This window comes from Crotalus tigris, unplaced genomic scaffold (genome assembly GCF_016545835.1).
Source record: "Crotalus tigris isolate CLP2741 ecotype Arizona unplaced genomic scaffold, ASM1654583v1 scf7180000024362.2655971311:6658466, whole genome shotgun sequence".
NCBI classification, from domain to species: Eukaryota; Metazoa; Chordata; class Lepidosauria; order Squamata; family Viperidae; genus Crotalus; species Crotalus tigris.
Genome location: NW_024100530.1, coordinates 3,339,923 through 3,346,136, shown reverse-complemented (window position 1 = coordinate 3,346,136; position 6,214 = coordinate 3,339,923). Strand labels below are relative to the sequence as shown.

General features: G+C 46.8%; 1 protein-coding gene across 1 annotated transcript in view; it reads left to right on the top strand.

Annotated features, from left to right (window-relative positions):
* Positions 1-5,705: 5,705 nt before the first annotated feature.
* LOC120300998 (protein BEAN1-like) overlaps positions 5,706-6,214 on the top strand; it is a 28,356-nt gene continuing 27,847 nt past the window's right edge. Inside the window, exon 1 of the mRNA XM_039327623.1 lies at positions 5,706-5,715. The gene's annotated coding sequence lies outside the window, so the exon portion shown is untranslated. The remainder of the gene's footprint in view (positions 5,716-6,214) is intronic.

Here is a 6,214-nt window from a genome sequence, read left to right as displayed (position 1 = left end):
AACACAATTTATGTCCCTCTCTGGCAGACAACAGCAGGTCCATTCCTACTGTGCCATCAGTAATTAGTTCCAAGTATACTTTCCTCTCTGGATTTGATTAGCGATCTGTCTTCTGATGTATGCCTTGGCGCTAAGGTTGTTTGAAACAATTGATGTGGCAGTGGTGGAATGGCTATTTTTTATATTCCATTTCCTCCATTCCCAATTCTCAAAGAAACTGACCACCAAGATTTCCATCCACCCATGATCTGGCTGGAAAAAATATCAAGAGATTCAAACATTTCTTTAGCAGTCATTGTGACTCGTTGAAGAGATGCTTTATGTCAGTGGTTCTCAACCTTTCTAATGCCGTGACCCCATAATACAGTTCCCCATGTTGTGGTGACCCCCAACCACTTATACATCACCGGGTGCCAGGGGCGTGGCCAAAGAAAAGGGGAAAAAAATGGCGGACAGCCTTGTTTGGCAACCCCCGTGAAATGGTCGTTTGACCCCAAATGGGATCCCGACCCACAGGTTGAGAACCACTGCTTTATGTAATGATATTATGATGGGAGCTCATCCGGAAGTGTCAGGTTTATAGGTAGTGAGTGGGAAACAAAAGAGAAAAAGGTTCTAGATTAGAAGAAGGAACTTACACACTGCAGCCAATAAACAGTTCCAAAGCAAGGTTGATTTGAGAGAATCATTACTTGTTTTCTTATAAAATAATTGTTGACATCTGGCATCATAGATAACATAGATCAGATAAGAACTGCCAATCTTCACTTGGGACACCTTCTACAATAATCATTAGATGACTTGACCTAGATTCAAGGGATGCTGAAAGTCATCTTTCCTCTAAAAATGCAAGAGAGAATTTAAACACACACAGAGAGAGAGAGAGAGAGAGAGAGAGAGAGAGACAGACAGACAGACAGACAGACAGACAGAGACAGAGACAGAGACAGACAGAGAGGGAGAGACTAGAAAAGTTGGCATTAGATGCAAGCAAGGACAGGCAATTTGCTTATCTCCCTTTTCTGCAAAACTAAGAAAGTCCTTTGGTAGCTTGTCAGAATGGAAAGTGATTTTTTTTCTCTCTCCAAGCACAAATCCCTCCCAATTCTCTGTAGCAAGATTAAGATGAAAGCGATTGTCACAAGAAATCTAGCAAGTGAACTGTTTCAAATTAGGACCGATATCTACATGTACATTAGGACCGAGACTTTCTGTGTCTCTTTCTCACAGATTTCTCGCACGCTGGAGAGGAAGTCGATTTGATTAAAAAATAAAAAGTCTGCAGCTCTGGTTGATTTGCTTATTTGGTTTATAGTTTATCTGATTTATAGTTCTTTCAAAGAATATTAGTTTGAGAGTTGAAAGAATCTTGCAAAAATAACAGTAGAAAGAAAAGGCAAGCTGGGAATGTATTTATTTGTCTTATTTATTTATTTACTCCATTTGTACAACCACCCATCTCAACAAGCGGGCAGTGAATAAAATTAAAACAATTGCAACAATATAAAAAATTAAAATACATAGCAGCCAAGAATAAATCACCCATCATAATTGCTAAATTAACCCGGAAACCGGTCCCTGCATACGTACATTCAAGAATCCCAAGTCGGGCAGAGACAGGTCTGTAGGATCTTATGAAAGGTTAGCAGGGTGTGGGCCATTCTCTATCAATCAATATTTCTTAGACTTCAACTCCCAGAATTCTTTGGCCAGCCATGCTGGCTGGAAGATATAGATAGGCTACATCCATCCATCCATCCATCCACCTACCTACCTACCACCCACCCACCTACCTACCTACCTACCTACCTACCTACCTTTATATCTATGTTCATATCTACATATCTATCTACATACATAATTGCCTTGTTTTGCAAAATGTCCCTTTTTGGTCAGATATCCTGTTTTCTAGAGTCCCACGCTAAAAAAGCTTATTAAAAAACCCTTCCAAGCATCATTTTTCTACTTAATCCTCCCCCTGCTCCATTACTTTAACATAAATCAAAAAGTTCAACATCATCAATTCCCTGAGTAATCCATCAAAAATGGCCTTTTGAGCCTTCAGCATTTTTGCAAGATAATGAAACTGAACGCCAGATGGTGCTCAGCTCCAGAAACGAGGTGATTAAAGGGATTGCCTTCAACACTTGCTTGCTTCTTTCTTTTCCATAGTTTGAATAGACAGCATTCTATTGTTCACCCAATCGAGATGTGTTGGGTCCCATGTTTCAGACTTGGACATCCTCTGTAGATTTTAGGCAGCTGCAGATTGGCATCCTTTGAGGGCTTTAATTTAGGGAGGGCTGCTGTCTCAGCATTAGATGATTTCATACACAGCTCTTCCTGAGTCTTGTTCTCCATGTGGAATAGAATCAGGTTGGATTAAGTGATTTGCTTCAAATGGACCACAAAAAGCCGAAGAGAAATTCTATCTGTATTCCAGCATCTGGGCAGAAAAAAACTGGAGATTTTCCTCTGAGAGTTATTATTGCAAATTAGAGATTGAACTAGAATAATTCTTCCCTATGTGATAGTTTTCTACTTTCAGGAATTTTTTGAAAAGATTTGAAAAATGGCACTACACCTACAGAATATGTAGACGTAGACTTAATCTTCGGAGCTTTATGGAACATAAATCATTTATTATAAACCCCACTTTACATCACTTGTTGTTTCTGAAATGATTGCATGTTTTGGTCTATAAACAAATTTAACTTTCTGGAGGAAAGGACAAAAACAAAACAGTTAACAGTTAGAAGAAAAAAAAGGAACTATAGATAGAAAGATTCATCACCACCCACAATAGAAGAATAGTTGGTGAAGATCATGGAACCTACTCAGATGGCTAAATTTGATTTGTTTGAATTGCAAACAGACAGTATCTACGTTTATTATTGTCAGGAACTTCTTACAGACTTTTTGTGCGAGACAAAAAAAAAAAAGAACTCGTGGGATTGAGGGTGAAAGTCCAAGCCCCTGTAGGAGACTAACACACTCCTGCTTTAAAAATATGCTTAGAATTTCAGCTCAATAAAAGCGAAGGAGGATCTCCAGCAAGTTAATCCCAAGTTTATTTCAATTCGAGGAGCAATGACACAGTTGATGGTTTACATATAAGATGAGGCCCGTCTTGTCTATTCACTACACACTGGATGAAAATATGCAGCCTTGGAAAGATCTCTACCAACGTAAGATAATTGCGTGCTAGATGACTTTATCCCATTAAGTATTATGCAGTGCTACAGTAAATCAGTTGCTCTTTGGGGGAAAGGTAGCTGATAGCTCCTGAGCTAATCCCCAAAGTGCTTTGTATGAGATCAATTCAAACATCTGCCAAGGATGATCTGTGCCTTTCCAGTACAAACCTTGGAAGAAGTGGAAAGGGGATGATCTAGAAGGGGGGGGGAGGAGACAAAAGACGCTTACATAGCAAGAAAAGAGATAGAATCATAGGGCTGGAATTTTGAGGTTTCAAATGGTTGTCCAGTCTATTTTTGAAATAGACTGGAGCCCCCACAACTCCAGAAGGCAAGCTATACCATTGAATGTTCTGTTTTGTCAGAAACTTTTCCTTGTTTCTAGACTGGACCTCTCGTTAACAAGCTTTCCACTTATTATTTCTCGTCCTGCCCTCAGGGGTCTTGGGTGAAGTCAATTCTCTCTTTTCTGTGATAGCTCCTCAAGTAGCGGAAGACTTCATATCTCCCTTAATCCTTCTTTTTAATAGGCAAACTTCTGCCTCCTGATCTATTATCCCCTAGGGAATCAGGTTCTTTCCCCATTCCTATTTTAAGGTATCACAAGACTCTCTAATTCTACTGCAGCAACTGACACAGTTTCCTATTAACACCTGATTTTTGGGTCCCACTAGCATAACTTTTCACTCTTTCAACTCTTTTCTTTTTTTTCCCTAACCAGGTTCATCTGTCACTAAGCTACGTATATGATTCCCTAAAGCGGTCATTGACAGACCACGGATGGTTGAGACCACAATCTCACACATACTGGTTGGAGGGACAATGCAGCCCCCCCAAAAAAAGAATAATAATATTGAAATGAAGCTTAATGAATGTCATGAATAATTAATGAATGAATTTCATGAATCATCCATTGGGTTTTCTGTTTTAACATGCCTCCTGAATCCGGAAACAGAACAACGGGACTTATTTCAACGAGGGAGAGCCCTTGACTGGTTTGGGGGGGGGGAATGCATTTAACCCAGTTCATGGAAAACCTGCCTGATGGATTAGCCCAAAAATGCTATGCTTGGTTAGAAGTAACCAGGGTTACTTCTAAGATGGTAGAGGACAGGAAGACCTGGAGGAACGTTGTCCATGGGGTCGCGATGGGTCGGACACAACTTCGCAGTTAACAACAACAACAAACCAGGGTTAACTGGTTTGGTATATTATGATGGCCAGGACTACCATTCTGAGCATGGCCGTCATCTCGGGTGTCCAATCCACAGGGCAGCTGGGCATTTCCCATCAGATCCAGGTGGATCTTCCTGGCCCTCCGGGAGTAACAGTCGCTGCACACACACAAACACACACACACACAAACACACACACACACACACACACAGATTCGCCCGTGGCCCTAAACCCGAGCCCACCCATGCTCGGGTTGAGTTTTGACGCGCGCAAGAGCCAGGCAAACTGGCGGCCATCCAGCTGCTCTCCAGCCTTTGGACAGCCCGTCTCTCGCCCGGGAAAAGGGGAAGCGATGCGAGCAAGGGTGCCGCCCGCCCCGCCCGCTTCCTTTGTTCCTCCAGCCTCGGCAAGCCAGCGCGGGGCTTGGTTGCCTGGGGCGCGGCCGAGGCTCCTCCCGTTGGCCCGCCGCTCCATCGCGGCTGGCCGTCCCAGGGGCATCTTGCCCGGCTGCCAGCTCGGCGGAGAGGAGCCTCCGTGCGCCCTCGCCGCCGCCTGCTCTCCGCCGCTCTGCTCCGCCACCGAGGCGCACGCTGGGCAAGAAGCCCGGGCGGGGAGGCCGGCCCCTTGCTGGACGCGCTCCGGGAAGGGGCGGAGGAGGTGGACGAGGGCGGGCTTGCTTCCCCCTCCGCCTCTCCTCTCCGTGCCGCCGCTCCCGGATCGAGGCGCTGGAGGGCGACTCCCCGAGAGGAGGCAACGGGCTGGGCTAGGGTGTAGCCCCGCCTGGGGCGGGACGGGAGGCTTCCCGCTCTCCCCGATCGCTCTCCTGGAGCTAGTCCCCCCCGCCCTCCTCGCCCAGGCTCGGATCTCCAACGGGCGCCCCCGGGACTCCCTCCCCAAGCCGTCGTTTTGAAAGGAGCGAAAGCCTTTGGTCCCACGCGCGCCTCCCCGGAGCTGGCGACGGGGGCGCGGAGAGGCGAGCGCTTGCCACAAACGCACTGGAGCCTTCCAAGGGCAGGGTGAGCCATTGTCTCGCTCCAAAAGTGGGGAGGGGGGGAGAGGAGGGGCTCGACTGCACGAGGAGATCTGGAGGGTGGGCGCGCGCGTTTCCCCTTCCCCTGCTTCCCCCCCCCCCCCCGCCCGTGCGTGTGCTGGATAGCCTGCAGCGGTTCCGCTCAATTGGCTTGCGGTCCTCTCCCGTGGAAAGATCTGGGGGGAGTCTGCTGGACTCAACATGCCTCCGGCGCTCCTGCGGCGAAAGCCGTCTGGTCGACCCGAGGCAGTCCGCAGCAGGGAGGGGTGGGGGTGAGGGGGGAACTTCGGGATCCTGGAGAGCCCGTTGCACGTATGTATGCAGAGGTGGATGGAGGGGGAGGGGAGGGGAGGGGGGGGGAGAAAGTCTTTCCACTCTCTTTCTTCTCCATGCCCGGCGAGGAAGACAATGCAGGAACCAACCCGGATTTTCACTTACTCGGTTTCACTTTCTTGAGAGGGAAAGTAAGGGGCTGAAGTTGAAGAGGCAGGAACCGGGGGTGGGATGCGGCCGCTCTTTGAACAATGGAGCAGGTACCTTCCAGTCTAGTTTTCCTCCCGTGCCTCTCCGTCCGTAAAATGGGCGCTTAGTTTCCGAAGCTGTGCATCTTCTGGGTGTGTATGGCTTCGGGTCTGCAAAAAAAAAAAATCAGCTTGAAGTTTCTGTGGCTGTCCTTTTCTCCTGGCGTGGAGTTTCATGGAAGAGGAAAGCTCTAGCCACTTGCTTGGTTTGAGGTTTGAGTGTCAGCAGAAGAAAGATTGGGGAAATATTTACATGTAAATAATCCCCTGTCTGGTATTTGGATTCGGTA